Raw genomic sequence first — 17,737 nt, 5'->3', positions numbered from 1 at the left:
CAGAGTGAGTCCCCAGTGTCAGTGTGTTTATAATGATTACTGTACAGATTTTGTGTATTGTTTTGATATGTTTGTATGATATTTTATTGTATTGTAACTATTGCACATCACTTTGACACCCTTTTAAAAGTATAAAGTTTAATAAATCAAATCAAAATCTATAAACAAAGGCTTGTTGTGATCAGCACAATGTACAGGTAGTTGCGTTTGCCTTCCACCAGCTAAACAAATTGATCTGGGCTCCATATTTAGTGCCACAGTCTGGCTGTGGGAAACTGCAATGAGACTAACCCTTGCTGTAACTAGGGCCACATTCACACCAGACATTTAAAGCAATACCAGACTACTTTAAAAGGACATATCTTCCTTCAGAGAATTCTGGGAGCTGTTTGTTAAGAGTGCTGAGAGTTGTTAGAAGACCCCCTGGACCCCCAATTCTTAGAGTGGCTTCACCATCAATCTCTCTTCACAGGGAACTCCAGGAACCATAGCTAGCAATTCTTAACACCTATAGCAAATTACAGCCCCCAGACTTCTTTGAGGGAAGCCATGACTGTTTAAAATGGTACCTAGGGCTTTAAATGTCTGGTGTGGACGTGGCCCAGGGGCTCCCCCTTCTTGTGCGATTTCAATCGCATGAGGGACAGAAAGTGAAGGAATGTTCTACAACCCCCCCTCCCTCTGTTATGTCCCCATCACCAACCCCCAAACTATGTTTTATTTTATATGTTGCACTTTTATCCCTCCAAGGAGGCCAAGGTGCCATGCAAGGTTCCGCACCTCTTCATTTAATCCCCACAACAACTCTGTGAGGTAGGTTAGGGTGAGAGACAGTGACTGGCAGCCCATCTTCAGGGAATTCAGAGAAGAGTGACTTCAAAAATTAGTAATTAAAAATTCAGGTCTGCTGCCTCTTCTGTTTCCTATGCTGTGGCAATAAATGTCTTTGTAGGCCTTCTCCACTCCCCCCCCCTTTTGTCTCCAAATGAATTCCTGAAGGACTTGGTTTTGTTTTTTTAAAAAAAGAGAGTTAAATTTGATATATTATAAAATTAAAAACTTTCAGGCAAATTTCCTGCAAAGCATTTGAGGAAAAAACTCCCCCTCCCTTTTTTTTGGTGCTTTTTTATATACCCAAACCCAAGACAATTCCTCCTCTGTTATTCCAGCACTCAATAAATCCTTATGGGAGTGGTCATATGAGGAATATTAGTTGATCTGTCATGGCCTAAGAATGCACAAACAGGAAGGCTTTTGTGTGCTGAAGCCCCAACCACCTTCTTCAGCATATCAGTGTGATTATTTCCTCGCTTCACCATTTAACAGGAAATGAATTTGTTCAAGGAAGGCTAGTCAGAAAGGTTTCTGGCCAAAGAAGAAAAATGTACAGAGGAACTTCATGCCACGTCTTTGAACATATCTGTGCCAGACAGTTGTTGATAAGCGTCTGTACTTGTGCCCAAAGCAATGCATTCATTTGTCAAGACAAGCTGAGGCCTATAGAGCCAGAGAGAGAACTGATACACTGATGAGACCAAAAGAAGAAGAAAGAAACGCATGGGAAGTAAGGATTATTTCAGTTTGGAAATGCATATTTCTATTAATTCTTTCGCCTGGTATGCAGCGATATGTACACGCCTAAATTTCTGCAACATGACTTGCAAGATCTTCTTTGCAGAGTGTACTGTGTCCAGCGAATGTGATGGAACGCTCTTTGCTCATCAGTTATGTGTGATATCTGCTATGAGGCAATTACACCAGGAACAAAATTATCACCATTATGTATGGGTGGACTAACTCGCAGGTCTCTCCATGTGCCAGCCACCTTAGTTTCACTTTCCTGTTTTGACTGCAGAACTGATTTGTGGGGAGATTCAGGTAGGTAGCCGTGTTGGTCTGATGCAGTCGAAATATATATATATATATATATTTTAATGTCCAGTAGGACCTTAGAGACCAACTAAGTGTGTTCTTGGTAAGTGTGCATGCACACTTAGTTGGTCTCTAAGGTGCTACTGGACAATTTTTTTTTATATATTTTGATTTGCGGGGAGCAGAAGACATATTCTGTGACACTGTCATCTTTGACACACTCACCTTGGAATAAGTCCCCTTGAATTATTTTTTTTTATGAATGGCAATTTACAGAGTATCATGCTGAACAATGCCAGCCAAATGACACAATGGGGGAGGAGGGAGGCCAGTTTATATGCTCAGGGCAATGCACGTGGAAGTTATATGATTTGTGTTCACAAAATGTGAGGTAGGTCAGGTTGAGAAACCGTGGTTTGCTTGAAGCAGCAAGTTCCAGGAGCGATTTGAACCTGGGTCTTCCTAGTCCAACCCTAAGAGTCTACCCATTATACCACACAGTTGTCATTTTTTAAAATCGGTGAAGAGTCCTTGAAACGAGCACTTAAAGCTATTGCGTGGTACTTGTCACTTGAAAATTCAGCAGCTTCTGAGAAGGTTCATTCGCCAGGGTTGTATGTGAATGGTGACAGGACTCCTGTTTTGTTGCATATATAGTTATCTGCTTATTATCTTGAAGAAATGATCTGAACACACTCACCCGCTTCTGTTTGTTTCCTCCAGACATGAGCTGTTTTCCCTCCTACCTTAAAAGAAGGAACTGGAAAGCCCATACCTCAACTTAGTGCCATGGAGGGTTCACCTTTGGACAGCAGCCAAGAATGTGATAATTCATTGTTGGGAAAGCATAATGATAACGCAGCTGTGTAGCACTGGGAAGTCAGCTCCCATGGGTTGTTAAATGTGGAAACACATTGACTGACTTTTTAATAGCTCGGCCTACTGAGTTACAAAGTTTTCACTACCACACACCGCTGCAAGAGCAATGGATTCTAGGACTGGATTCCCTCAAAGCATCCGTATCAAAGATCTTGCAACACAATCAGCCTCTTGTTACAAACAGTGTTTCCAAGATACATTTTCCATTATTTGAAGCTTTAACTTAGTGTAAAATAAATACTATGAAATTGTGTGTGAGAGAGATTTTGATTCTGGTTTTATGCTGCTTATTATTTTCTGCTGGTGCTGCTTTTATACATTGATTGTTTTAGTACTGTTGATTGTATTTGTATTTTATTGATTTTAAATTGTGAACTGCTCAGGGGACACAGTCGATTGGGTGTGGATGGCACAGAAAAGCCTAAAGAAAGGAATAATGATGATTCCACCAGCCAGAAAAACACAGAAACATAACTTTGCTTGACTACTGTCTCCGCAACGAATTGGAGACATGAAGTTTCCTTACAATGGAGATTCCTTGTGAAATTCTGCCTTAAAGGAATCCTGTGATCCTGAGCAAGTTTGCGTTCCGGCACCTAAGATGTCTGTCTCCCTCATTATTTACTTGCAGTAGGAACTTAAAAACATTTCTGTTTCCCCAGGCATTTGATGGCTAAAATATACTGTTCTTGGCAACCTTGAAATCAATAGCATGTGACTGGTTTGCTGGTTTTTGTTAGAGGCCTAGAGAAATTGTGGAAGTAGGGAATCAAACACTGGCACATCAATGAGAAACCTCCCTCCTACTAATGTCAATGGAATGTGAAAATAATAATTTTAATGCAAGGGTAAGCCAAAGTGGGGCTCTCAATATGTTTTCCTCCATCACTGCCATCAGCCCCATTCAGCACAGCTAATGATCTTGGGAGTTGTAGTTCACTGCTGGCTAGCCCTGTTTTAGAGTCTAAACATATAAAAATCCCTTATACGGAGCCATACAATTAGTCCATCTAGCTAGTATTGTCTCCTTCAACAGCAGCTGTGGATTGCCTCTTGCAGAGGCTACTTGAGATCCAATTAACTGTACATGCTATTGAATCTGGGATCTGCTGCATGCAAGCTACATTCTTAACCACCAAGCTATCTTCCCTACTCTATTTAACTTTGGCTAGATTGTACCTAAATTGTTGACGCAAGCAGCTTAAAACAAGAACTATCTAACCTTCCAAATGCGTTTTGGAGTGAATACCATAAATACAGATAATAGAATCTGCCATATGTACGAATTGTGTAAATGGGGAGAAATCATTCAAAACAAAGCACAATCTTTTTCAGGAACATAGGAAGTTGCATTTCTGTTTCACAGTCTAGTATGCAGCATGCATCTTTCTTGTGAAAGGTTTCAATACATCAGATCTCTTTTGCTTTAAGCATTTAGATCAGATGAAAGTCACATGCAAAAGAAGACATTGCTGCTTTTTTCTTTTCTTTTTTTACTTTTGTAGCTTTCTTTGGCTTCTTTGTCTTAGGATTTCAGCATCTCCAAATCGAACATTCCTCATAAAATTGACTAATAAGAGGTCATGGTCACCCCTCCTCAGTAAATCTTCAAAGTCCAGCTTTCCAGTCAGTTTTATTGACTTGAAGCCAATTTTACATGCAAACATAATGGTGAAGAACTATTATTAGCTGCCAAATTATTATTATTGCCAAATAGCCTGGAAGAATACAAACACACACACAGTGCATTTTCTATAACTGCTGACTGGCATGCAACTGAACTAGGATGAAAGAAGACGACTTTGGAAGACCAGGATCACAAAAGTGAAATATTTTTTTTTTTGGTAAAGTTGCAAATTGGATCTGGAATGAAGCTCACAAATAAGAATAAGAATATACAAAGGCAGACTAAAGAGACTTTCAAGTCTATAGATAGCTAAGGAGGAACGAGGTCTCCCCTCCCCCAAAATGAAGACACAAGACCACGTGTATGGAAGGTGAGGCAACTCATTCTGTTAGTGCAAGGTTCTCAGTGTTCCACTCTCTTCTCTCTCCATTTGCCCCCACCCCGAATCTGCTACAAAGTGTTGGGGTGCACAGGGGGAGGAGGGGGAAAGCTCCAATGTGCAAAGGGAAATCCAGAGGAGTGTACCAGTGGTGAAAGTAAGTGCTCACTTGGAGTCTCAGTTTGGGCCTGCAACCATTGGTTCCCTGGGCCCGTGGGTGCCATGCTGCATGCATGGCCCTGGTGTCAAAATTTGTGGGTACCCAGCCCCTTCATGAGGAATTTTGTGGATGCTCGGGCCCCAGGGAGCTGGCACCAAATCTGCTTTAAAATTAACCACAGTTCCCTCTGACATCCACATGTGGGCAACTGTGTTTTATAACCTTCATGAAGAACCAATGGGGTACCATTGATCAAGATTTTACTCTGAACCATACCATAAGAAAAAATGCCAAGAACATTAAGAATGATCTTTATGTAGCCTTCATTGACCTTTCTGCTGTGTTCTACTCTATTAATTGGTATCTGAAGAAGTGTGCATGCACACGAAAGCTCATACCAATAACAAACTTAGTTAGTCTCTTAGGTAAGGCCACCATATTTTTTTTCCCAATGAATCCTGGGAGGCTTTAATTAATTAATTACTACACATTCGGGATGTTGATGCTGCAGCGATGGCAGAGGGGCGGCAGCTGCCTTGACCTCAACTGTTACATTTCCCCTTCCTCTGAGGCTTCTATCTCCTTTCCCCATGAGCCTGGGCAGCCCCTGAGTTGTTGGTTCTTCAGTGGTGGTGGTGGGGAAGCAGTGTGCAGTAGGTCAGGCATGGAAGGTGGAGAAGGAGGGCTGAGAGCGGTGGTGGTGAGGCCATTGGAGCAGCCCCAATCCCATTCCTACTTGCATGCAAGCAGGAGGGGGGCGGGGATCCCTCAGCTGGAAAGGGAGAGATCCCCGCCCCGATCCTGCTTTTACGCAAGCAGGAGTTGGGAGGCTGCTCCGATAGGCAGCATGAAGCCTTCCTTCACAGCTTAGTTGCTGGGGTCAGGGAAGGTGGAGGCAGCCCAGAAGCTGCATCTTAAAGCCACTGCACCACCATCATATGGGGACTTCCGAGCAGCTCCTGAAGCCAGCCAGAGTCGACTGCTCAGGGCTGCTGAGACTGCCGCTGTTGCATTTCCCGGGGACATTAGATGAAATCCGGGGACATTCCAGAAATGGAATTTGTCCGGGGACTTATTCACAAATCCAGGGACTGTCCCTGGGAAACGGGGACGTCTGGTAACCCTACTGTAAGGTGCTACTGGAAGGATTTTTTTTATTTTGTTTTGACTGCGGCAGACCAACATGGCTACCTGCCTGTACTGTATCTATTAATTGAAACAGAGAAATTTCAACTTGCCAACGTCAACTGTAGACTTCTGCTACTGATGCAAGAGCTCTCCTTTCTTGGAGGTTTTTAGGCAGAGGTTGGATGGTCATCTGTCATGGATGCTTTAGCTGAGATTCCTACCTTGCAGGGGTTGGACCAGGGGTCCCTTTCAACTCTACAGTTCTGTGGTAATATGATTCTATGATACAGCAACATAGATATGACGGTCAGAGTAGGTTCAAATGGTGGTATGACTGATGCTTTAAAAATGTCACGAGGTGTGAAGCAAGGTTACATTCTGATTCCCTAAGGGGATCCTGAGTTCCTCTCAGGAAGCCAGTCCATTACTTCCTCTGGCTACCCTGTCTGAAACCCCTGACATTACAGACTCCTTTCCAAGCCTGCATAACCAACCAACCAACAGAGATAAGGTGGGATATGTCAGACTGGGGCTGTGTAGTCAAGCATTTCCAGGTCTCATTTAATTTTTGAGGCTTAGCAACAGTTTTCCCTCAACCAAGTCATTTTCACCTAGGTGAGTGACAATTGCCATGGAAATGCAGAAGGGCTCATTAGAGCAAGAAATTCAGAATTATGCATGAGGAAATAACAGGTCCCACCACAATCTCTCAATACCTTGGCATCAGCCCCCACTCCCATTAAATGTATGGCGAGAACAGCATTTTTGTTTTGTTTTGTTTACCTTGGTCTCTTGCAGACATTACAATTATGTCAAAATCTATGACCAGGAAGTTAATTTCCAAGCCTTATAGCTGTCAGCATTTTGGAAGACATATCCCAAACACCCCGGCTGAAAATGTAATCCCTGCTATGAATATTTCCTAGGTAAACTTCAGAAGACAATTTTCTGATTCCTTTTCCATTACGATGAATCTGATCATATGCGCTGTTCCAACTCTGTTTGCAATTATCTGAATAAATGCACATTTATTTATGTAGATTTTGTATGGCATCCTTAGTAGCTCCTGCAGGCTGACATTCAATTGGGTGTCTTTCATTTTGCTCTAAGAAGCTTAAAACCACCACTGTTTCTGTATGTCACGAAAACAAGTACCTATATGAAGTGTTGTACCTCATTTATTGGTGTATGAACTGCAGAATATCTATAAAGAGAAGCATTCATATTTAAATGAAGGTTGATGCTTTGTTATGGCATTGACCTGTGTCTTAACAGATTATGGCTGCATTCCTAACCCCACTTATTGGAAGTCAGTCACACTGAATTTAATAGCACTTGCTATTTAATAGCACTTGGTTAGGATTTCATTGCGAGTATATGAAAGGTAAAGGGACCCCTGACCATTAAGTCCAGTCGTGGCCGACTCTGGGGTTGCAGCGTTCATCTCGCTTTATTGGCTGAGGGAGCCGGCGTACAGCTTCCGGGTCATGTGGCCAGCATGACTAAGCCACTTCTGGCGAACCAGAGCAGTGCACGGAAACGCCGTTTACCTTCCCACCAGAGTGGTACCTATTTATCTACTTGCACTTTGATGTGCTTTCAAACTGCTAGGTTGGCAGGAGCAGGGACCAAGCAACGGGAGCTCATCCAGTCGCAAGGATTTGAACCGCCAACCTTCTGATTGGCAAGTCCTAGGCTCTGTGGTTTAACCCACAGCGCCACCCGCGTCCCAGCGAGAATATTAGCATTGTCCTAACATGTCTGTTCAGAAGCAAGTTCTGTTGAATTCAATGGGGCTTCAATGGGGCTTATTCCCAAGTAAGTAGGGTTAGGATTGCAGCCTTAGACAATTTAACAATTACATCTGCATTAAATTGATTATGGAAAAAATAGTTCTGGAGGCCCAAGTCTCAACCTCAATGAGCTTGTGGTCCAAAAATTTTAAGGTGGGAGAGGTTTCACAGGAAGAAAACAAGTGATTGAGACAAAGTTCTCAAGGGAAGAACTCAGGACAGTCAGAAATAAGTATAGAGGAATGCTTGCTGTGTCACTTTAAGTCCAAGATAGGGATAGGGTAGATTCCGTTCACATTCAAAGGCAAATCTACCGGTACTTAATTTGGTTTCCCCCAGACAACACACAAACTGAAACACAGCTATCCTGTTCAGTGTGAATTAAAATGTACAAACCAGTGAAAACAACATGGACAAATATGATATATTAGGAGGAAGTGCATTGCAAAAATGTGTATTTTAGGTAAAAATCACATATGAGCATGTGTATAATAGGATGAACTCTCATTAACACACTTATGAAAGGGTGTTAATGGGGTGTTATGTGGGTTTTATTTTCTTAACATTGCAAACTGATGTTGAAATGCAGAGAACGGAATTTAAAATTAGGAAAATGAGAACCTGAGAGAAAATAAAATGTAATTTTAGGCTGTAATTAAGACTGGAGGCCGAGGGGATTTAACATTTTCTGGAGACGATTTGTTCTGGAGAGGGAAATGGGGCTGATATTCTACTGCCCACATGATTAAGGTTTCACGAGCATGGTGCATACTCAAGAAGATATGATTGGTGGAGGAAAAATGTGTTTGTGTAAGCACTGTGAATAGCACAAGACCTGCTTTAAGCCAAACCCTTAGTAAGAAGGGTGACGACATCTGCGAAGTTTTTGTGTGATGAGGCAGCATGGAAACTCCCTGCCATGACTTCTGCTGAAGCAAAGGGAACAGCATTGTGGTCTATCAATGAGAACCCTTATTATCATCATGCCTCTGTTCCTTGATCATTGCTCTTAACAGGGTCCTCGCTGTTCTGCAGTGTTTCTGCGGCAGCTGTGAGCTGTGGCTGTTGTATTTGCATTAACATAACAAACAGCAGGAAAAAGATAGAGACACAGGGCTTTTTCATCCATTATGCAGCATCTAGCCCAGGTTTGCTACTGAATCTCACTCTGTGAAGAGCGACAGCCAATCCGAGCTCTCGGAAAAAGTGTGCCTTTTTATGATATACGTAAAAGCACCTGCTTTGCCACATCCATTCTCTAGTCTACATCCTTAAAGGTAAAGGGTAAAGGGACCCTGGCCATTAGGTCCAGTCATGGCCAACTCTGGGGTTGCGGCACTCATCTCACTTTATTGGCCGAGGGAGTCGGCATACAGCTTCTGGGTCATGTGGCCAGCAGGACTAAGACGCTTCTGGCGAACCAGAGCAGCGCACAGAAACACCGTTTACCTTCCCGCCAGAGCAGTACCTATTTATCTACTTGCACGTGCTTTCAAACTGCTAGGTTGGCAGGAGGAGGGACCGAGCAACGGGAGCTCACCCCGTCGCAGGGATTTGAACCACTGACCTTCTGATTGGCAAGTCCTAGGCTCTGTGGTTTAACCCACAGCACCACTCGCGTCCTAGTCTACATCGTTACGTATACTTAAAAAAACAACAGCAACCATTAGGTGTACATCTAAAACAAATCAATATGTGACATATCCCACCAGTTGGGCAGACTCCTACACCACCATTTAAAAAAAATTCTTCAGTAACTACTAACTGGTGGTTCCCTCATTGCGAGAAGTGAAGTTACAGGGAGCCAGGCAGAGGGCCTTCTCAGCAGTGGCACCAGGCCTGTAGAACCCCCTCCCATCAGATGTCAAACAAGTAAACAGCTATGTGGTTTTCAAAAGACATCTGAAGGCAGCCCTGTATCAGGAAGCTTTTAATGTCTGGTGTATCATGTGTTATTTTATATTTTATTGGAAGCTGCCCAGGGTGGCTGGGGCAAGCCAGTCATATGAGCGGGGTATAAGTAATAAAATTTTATTTTAATTTTTATTGCTTCCCTTTCGTCCACTTGCTGCAAGGACTCTCATGCAAGCTTTCCCAAATATGCACATTTCTGTAAATGCTGGAGAACTGCATCACAAAATCCAGAGAAGTGTGAAGAATGGTTGTATTTTCGTTCTCATGCTATTGCGGAAGCTGAAATCTAGATAGGTTTACCTTTAAATGTGATCCAAATTAGATCCCAACCCCCACCCTACTCTTTCTATTCCCATGTGTTTTTCCAATGAAGCCACACACAGTATGCAACATGCTTTCCTACCATATAACAAAATGGCTAATAGATTCTGCTCAGCTCAGAAGTGTTACTGCAGGAACAGATAAACTACTACAAACAGCTTTGCAAACCAACCAACCAGCCTTGCCAATGCTTTTTGTAAAGCGGATTGTCAAAAGCAAACATAAGTAGCTCGGCTGTAATTTTGAGTCTTTTCTGCGTTGACTATTACTGTGAGTTCAGAGTTCGAGAGAGAACAGTAATTACTGTGTGGGTAGATGCAGGCTACACTCTGTTCTCAGAGTCATTTTCTTGTTGTGTGTCACCTTGCAATTTGAATGTTTTTGTTTTGCTCAAAATTTAAACAGCCAGGAATAAGCTGTACTTCGGCATGCAACAGAGCTGGGCTTGCCTTGTCCTAAGCCCGGGGATCCAGAGAGCTCGTGTAATGTGCCACTAGGACAGCTCGTGCTTTGCATGCAGAAGGTCCCAGGTACAATATCCCTGGCATTTCCAGGAAAAGCTGGGAAATATTTCTTCACGAAATCCATTCAGTGTTGACAGTCCTGAGCTAGGTGAACCAATGGTCTGACTCAGGTTCCTATGCTCCATGGCAGCTAAGATGGTTGAATGCAATGTTTCACCAGTGAACCACTGGCCAATTGACAGCAGACCCCATCACTCCTGCTAGTTGGTTGGGAGTCTTGTAAGGAAAACGAGATGGGGTGGGCCTTGATCTGACCCAGCAAGGTACTTACATCCCATAAAAGGTAAAGGGACCCCTGACTGTTAGGTCCAGTCACGGACGACTCTGGGGTTGCGGTGCTCATCTCGCTTTACTGGCCAAGGGAGCCGGCGTACAGCTTCTGGGTCATGTGGCCAGCATGGCTAAGCCGCTTCTGGTGAACCAGAGCAGTGCACAGAAACGCCATTTACCTTCCCGCCAGAGCAGTACCTATTTATCTACTTGCACTTTGACGTGCTTCCGAACTGCTAGGTTGGCAGGAGCAGGGACCGAGCAATGGGAGCTCACCCCCTTTCAGGGATTCGAACAGCCGACTGTCTGATCAGCAAGTCCTAGGCTCTGTGGTTTAGACCACAGCACCACCCGCGTCCCTTACATCCCATACCTCCCCCCCAAAAAAAGATTTAAGAAGGGCAAATCGGGGCACCTCCTCCTCCGCCGGGACCGCAGATGTACTTTTGGAATCCAGCTTCCAGAAGTGCCGCAACGGAAGGAGAAAGAAGAGTGGTGACGCCTGGGGTCAAGGTAAATTGATGCGTCTTTCAATTCTGTGTTTTGGTCCCACATTCTCTGGTGTGAGCCAGCTGACTCATGCCACAGGGCGGGAGTCCGGGATGGAAAAACGCCTGTCTTTTGGTCCCATGTTCTGGCATGGCCAGAGCGCAGGAGCCAAAATGGGACATCCAGGATTGGGAATGGAAAGTGGGGTGGCCTTTGTCAATCTGGGATGCTTAAAACAGGACACTTGGTGCATTAGCAAGAGTGCATAGTCAGGAGCATTTAACGTAGGTTGCATGTCAAGGTCCCCAAGCCACCCCAAATAAAACACAATTGACGCATAATTTTTGTTTAAGGTTTTTGGCATAATTTTGGCCACAACTTTATTAAAATACAGAAAATGTGAGTGGTTGCTTAGGCATTGGTTGCGACTATCTGAGCCCATACGGGGACAGACTGACATTCGCATGCCCATGAAGTCAGAAAGGGAAAACATTTTGGGGAGAGAGATGGAGCTGGGTACCATGCCCTTACCTCTCCCCAAATGCTCCCAGGGGCTCTTGTGTGGCCCTAACCCCTTTGACAGGGGTTCGAGCAAAAGCATGGCGAGCCCCTGGATTCCTTTAACGGAATACCCTTGCAGCAGCAGCATTGGAGGGGCAGGCACAGCCAATCCATACCCCTCCACCAACCAATTTATAAACCAATGCCTAACTGCAACCTTACAAGTTGTGACGATTTGCTACGCAGTAGGCAAAAACCAAATGGCACCAGCCAATCAACCAAATGGACAAATTTCCTACCAGGCCCCTGCCCCAAATGCAGACGACCCCATGACAGGCATAGCAAGGTCAACGCGAACAACCCTGAAAATAGGAAGGGTGGGCGGGTGATCCGATGCACGGGGCAAAAAGAGGAAGCTCAACGCTGCGTGCAGGGCTTTTATCAGCTTTGGCTGTCAATCACGAAATGGCAACATATAAGTCTCCCCAGCAACAAGAAGAACTCAATTGCAAATGGTGGCCAACACTCTTATTTCCCACCCAGCAACAGTGGGGTGTCTTGCTAGCCCCCACCGCAACACATGCTCTCCATGAGGGAGAACACGCTTTAACAGCAAAGAGTAGGGATGGAGTGGGCATCTGAAGCATTGTCGCCATCGCTCATGTGCCTTTATCATCTTACAATAGCAGCTTTTACATGTGAAAGAAATGGCCCTTCATTCCAGTGCTGATTTGGCAACTGGAAAAGCACCAACAGAAACAGTGTGGTAGGACATCAGTGGATAAGTCTCTCCACGTTTGAGCAACAAATCAGGGGCACCATGCCCCATGGTTTCCCGGGACTGCAGGAAACTTGCAATTATTGTTTTTTTATTAACCTACAAACTATTTAGACAAGGCTAATCATGCTAAGATAGACTGATGGCTTATTCAATATACCCTGGACCTAATATGGATAAGTTTGAGTTTGATTGCTTGTTTGCAACTGCTAATCCATCACTGAGTCCCCGGAGTCAATATGATCTGAATCAAACTACCAGAGTGGATCAATTCAAGTAGTGATATATGGCACATAGCCGCCAATCAATGCAAATAATCACCTTAAAAGGACAGGCAAGGAGAAGTGTTGTAGCCAGCAATAGTTCAGCTTGCAACACTGGAAGTATGCAAATGAATACCCTAAATCAGGTGTTTAACTGTCAAGCATTTGGACAAAGCAAGACCCCCCCCCCACTTTCAAATCAAGTGCTTCAGGCTGTGTTCAGGTCTTGCCCTGGAAAGAACATAGGAAGCTGCCCTAAAGTGTGTCTGACTGTTAGTCCCTCTAGCTTAGTACTGTCTACACTGGCTGGCAGCAGCTCTCCAAGGTTTCAGACAGGGGTCTAGCCAAGCCCTGCCTGGAGATGCTGGGGATTAAACCTGAAATATACTCAGAGTCAAGAGTGGATTTCATGCTCTTTATTCAGCTCATAGTGGTGAGGAGGAATGAATGTTCCCCCAAAATATCTGCTTTATATACATTATTTACACAATGAGCTGCACGTGATTGGCTAGTTCCGGGATTCTCCTGTAGGCCAATCAGGTTGTGGATTCACTTCCACCTGGAGCTGGATTGGGTAGCTCCTGCGGACCAATCATACCGCTGCATTGTTCTAGGATCAATCAGACTGCTGCATTCTGAATCCTATTGTTCTAGGACCAATCCGACTGCTGCATTCTGAATCCTATTCAACTCAGTACATAACAAAACCTGAGACCTTCCACATACAAAGCATGTGTTCTACAACTTATGCTAATGCATAAAAGAAAGATTTCCGTCTGCACATCATGATGGATGCTGCATGAAGCTGCCACCAGGGCAGGTTATGGGGGAAGATATATAGGGTCCCACTCAACAGAATGAGTAGAGCGGTCCCCAAATACAGTAGGGCTGGTGTACTAAAATTTGAAACAAATGAATTGACACACACTGTGATGTTTTGTAAAAAAACAACAACCCACCAATCACAGAGCCTAAAATTATCTAAGTCAGGAGTGGGAACCTATGGCCGCCCAGATGTTGCTGGACTACAACTCCAATCATCCCTGACTATTGGCCACATTGGCTAGGGCTTATAGGAGTTGGAGTCTAACAATGTTTGGAAGGTTGCAGACTCCCAAGTCTTGGCCTAACTGCACCACTGTGTAGCCTAGTGATAGGGAAATCAACACGCCCCCTTCCTTTTACAGCTGCATCCTCAAGCATGAGCGTGTATGTGTGTGTAGGTTTCTGGAAGAGAAAATTAGGAGACAGGCAGCAGTTCATTACTATGGCCATCGCTATGCACGCCAGAAGACACCTGAGTTTGCTTTGGAGTCATTTAATTCGTGTCAGCTTAGCTATGCTTCGCCTGATTTCTCACCTGTGGTGGAGGCAGGATGTGGACAAATGCCATGATTCCCCCCCCCCCCCTTCTCCCCAGCGACCAAACTATCATTTCAGTAATAAGTATGTGCTGAAATATTGCTGCACTCATTTGCCCAGGAGGGAGGTGGGGAGACAGATGAGGAAGAAGCCCTCTGTATTAGGAAATGTGCTTGCCAAACCAGGAAATAACGTTTCCTGTTTATGTGAAAAACACACAGACGGTATCACTGATTCTCTTCTACCTGCAAAAGCTGCAAAGCCCACCACAGCCCCTCTTTTCTTCTAATCTGAAGGAAAATCTATTGCCTCATACCTTTGCCATGTATGGAGATTTTTGTTCATTGAGAAGGCGGGGTATTCTTACAACAACCTCTGCTACTTAAGATGTGGCAGGAGACTCTAGGTAAAGGACCTCTGGATGGTTAAGTCCAGTCAAAGGTGACTGCAGTGTTCATCTCGCTTTCATGCCAAGGGAGCTGGCGTTTGTCCACAGACAGCTCTTTGGGTCATGTGGCCAGCATGACTAAACCTCTTCTGGCGCAACAGAACAGTGTGCCGGAAACCAGGAGTGCATGGAAACGCCATTTACCTTTCTGCCGCAGCGGTACCTATTTATCTACTTCCACTTTGATGTGCTTTCAAACTGCTAGGTTGGCAGGAGCAGGGACCGAGCAACGGGAGCTCACCCTGTCGTGGGGATTCGAACCACCAACCTTCCGATCAGCAAGTCCTAGGCTCTGTGGTTTAGACCACAGCACCACCCGCATCCCAGCAGACTCTACAATCTATGGAACTCCCTGCTCAAGGAGGCGAGGTTACCTACTTCCCTCCAAGCTTTTATCAGCCAATGGAATTCAGAAAGGTGGCCCTATTTCAGAAAGCACCCGCTTAACAAACAACATTACTACTGGAGATTTGAACAATTCCTGACTCACATTTTTGTCATATTAGATTTATTGATCATAACTTGCCTTCTTCTAAAGGTTAATTGTTTCTACTGTTGTTTTAAGCATTTTATCGTGACCCACCTGGAAAGCTTTGCTAAGAATGGGCCTAGAAACCAAACGGTGGGGGTGTTATGTGTGAGGGAGCTCAGGACAAGATATTGTTGGTGGGCTGTATGTATGCCATACTGCTCTGGCTCCTCTACCATGGTGGCTGACAATGTCTGCCAGGGCATGGCATCAGCACTCTCCCTCTTACCTGTCACTCTGCTCTGCAATTCCTCTGAGCATGTCAAGTAATGTTTTCTCTGAAGTAGGATGGGGGAAATTTTGATTCATTTGGCATTTATTATTATGTCTTCTTCTTCACCACCCCAGTGGCATAGCGTGGGGGGTGCAGGGGGGGCCGGCCGCACCGGGCGCAACATCTGGGGGGGGGGCGCTTGCACTCGCAGCTCTCTGCCCCTACCTGGCTCACTCACTCTCTCTCACTGCAGTGCTGGCTGTGCGAATCTGATCCGAGCCGCCGGGTCGCCGCCCACTGTGGAGGGGAGGGTGCCAGGCGTGCGGTGCGGTGCAGAGAGAGAGCAAGGGACTATCTGGGGGAGGGACAGTGCAGCGGGGGGGGGGGCGCAAATTACTTGCCTTGCCCCGGGTGCTGACAACTCACGCTACGCCACTGCACCACCCCACATTTATATTCCACCTTTCATCCCAAGGAGCTCAAGGTGGTATATGTGGTTCTCCCCTCATCATTCAATCCTCACAACAACCTTGTGAGGTAGGCCAAGCTGAGAATGAGTGACTGGCCCAAGGTCACCCAGTGAGCTTCATAGCCAAATGGTGCTTTGAACCCTGGTCTCACAAGTCCTAGGCCAACACTCGAACCATTACACCACATGTGAACCAAAACCCAGCCATAATTCAAAACTTGCACTTCTCTAACTTTTGCATTGCAGTTCTCCAGTCACGTAATATGTACAAATGTGGATGCATGAGGGTGATGTCTGCATATATGGATGAAAGTAACATGCAAAAACGTGTTAAACCAGGAAAACTGCTTTTGTAAACATGTATATATGAGGCAAAAATGGTTCTTATTATAAACATAAAAAATTGTGAGTCGTGCAAAGTTGCAGCAATGTACCAGCTACTGGAGAACAGCTTTCTGAAAAAGATAAAGAAGGAAGATGCATACCTATCCTTAGAACAAGGCCCACATTTTCATGGGAACACTCTTTCAGGCTTTTATATACTTCTAGGAATTCTGCCAGAACCAAAGTGTCTGTTTACAGTCTGTGAAGGTAATGAAATTTGCTATTATTGATTGATTGAATTCATATAACACCCTATACCCTGAGGTCCCCATGATGATGATGATTACGATTTCTATACCACTCTTCATTTGAAGCTCACATGGTGGTTTACAATATTATTATTATTATTATTATTATTACTACTACTACTACCTGTCCTTCACCAGGCAGGGCCTTAAGTCAAATTCTTTGCTACTTGAGTTGTTCTTGGGGAGAAACAAGGGGGGTTTTTTAGGCTGATTGGGAAAAGGGCAGCCTTATAGAAATATTCCTCTTTTCTCCCCTAAACTGCCCCAATTAAATCAGGACATCCCACTTTCGGGCACTGTGAACTTGCACGGGATACGTGACATGTCCCAGGAGATCCACTGGCAAGATGCGCATCCCAGTTTTGGGCATCAACACATTGAAATGTATGAAGTCCTTCAACAGGGAGGGTAAGCAGACTGAGGCCCACACTCTGTTGTGGCTAGATCTGCCTCCCCATTGTGGCACAAGACCCAGGGTGGCTGGGAGGCAGTCACAACATTTGAGAGTGGTTTTATATTGAAAACACAGTAAACTTGAGGAGAATAGAAAATAACTGAGAAGATAGGGCTGAAACATGAAAGATACTAAAATGAAGGTGGTTTGCATTTTGGAAAACAACTGTTGGATGCTTTAAGTGTACAAGTGAATCAGCACAATATATAGGGATGTTCTGCCTTGATTACCTAATTAAATTCTCTCCAAGACAGCCTAATAAATATGCAGTCAAAAGGCTTCTTCAATCAGCAACTAGTTCCTGTATTGCATTAAAAGTCAGAGAAGATAAACAGATTCTGGCAACATCACCTTGTTTGCTGCATATGAGTGAAGCTAGGATGATGAGCAAAGATAATAATACGCCTTTCTTGACTGTTGCCACCTCCTGAATTTCTACATTTTGAATGTCATTTTGAATGCTGACTAACTGCAGACCAATAATGCTTCTTCTTTCTCTGGCTCCACCATTTTGTTCTGCTGTGCCACAAATATCAGGTGCTCCTCTTCACAGCCCAGTTCCTAGAATCCTAGAGTTGGAAGGGATTTTCTTGACCATCTAGTCCAACCCTCCTGCTCAAGAGATTGCCACCCAGCCTGGGCTTCAATAGCTCCAGAAAAGAAGAGTCCACCAGTTTGTAAGGAAGCTTGTCCCAGGTTTGTCCTAGGAAGTTTCTTCCAAGGCAAAATCT

The 17,737-nt window shown here is 44.5% G+C and overlaps 1 long non-coding RNA gene across 1 annotated transcript; it reads left to right on the top strand.

Annotated features, from left to right (window-relative positions):
- Positions 1-1,213: 1,213 nt before the first annotated feature.
- On the top strand, positions 1,214-3,004 carry LOC310677815. Its single transcript, XR_014511477.1, has 2 exons — positions 1,214-1,878; positions 2,596-3,004. It is a non-coding gene; the product is annotated as an uncharacterized lncRNA (long non-coding RNA).
- Positions 3,005-17,737: the final 14,733 nt, after the last annotated feature.

The sequence above is a fragment of the Podarcis tiliguerta genome (genome assembly GCF_965153285.1).
Source record: "Podarcis tiliguerta genome assembly, chromosome: 5".
Classification (NCBI taxonomy): Eukaryota; Metazoa; Chordata; class Lepidosauria; order Squamata; family Lacertidae; genus Podarcis; species Podarcis tiliguerta.
This window is presented reverse-complemented; position numbering and strand designations above follow the sequence as displayed.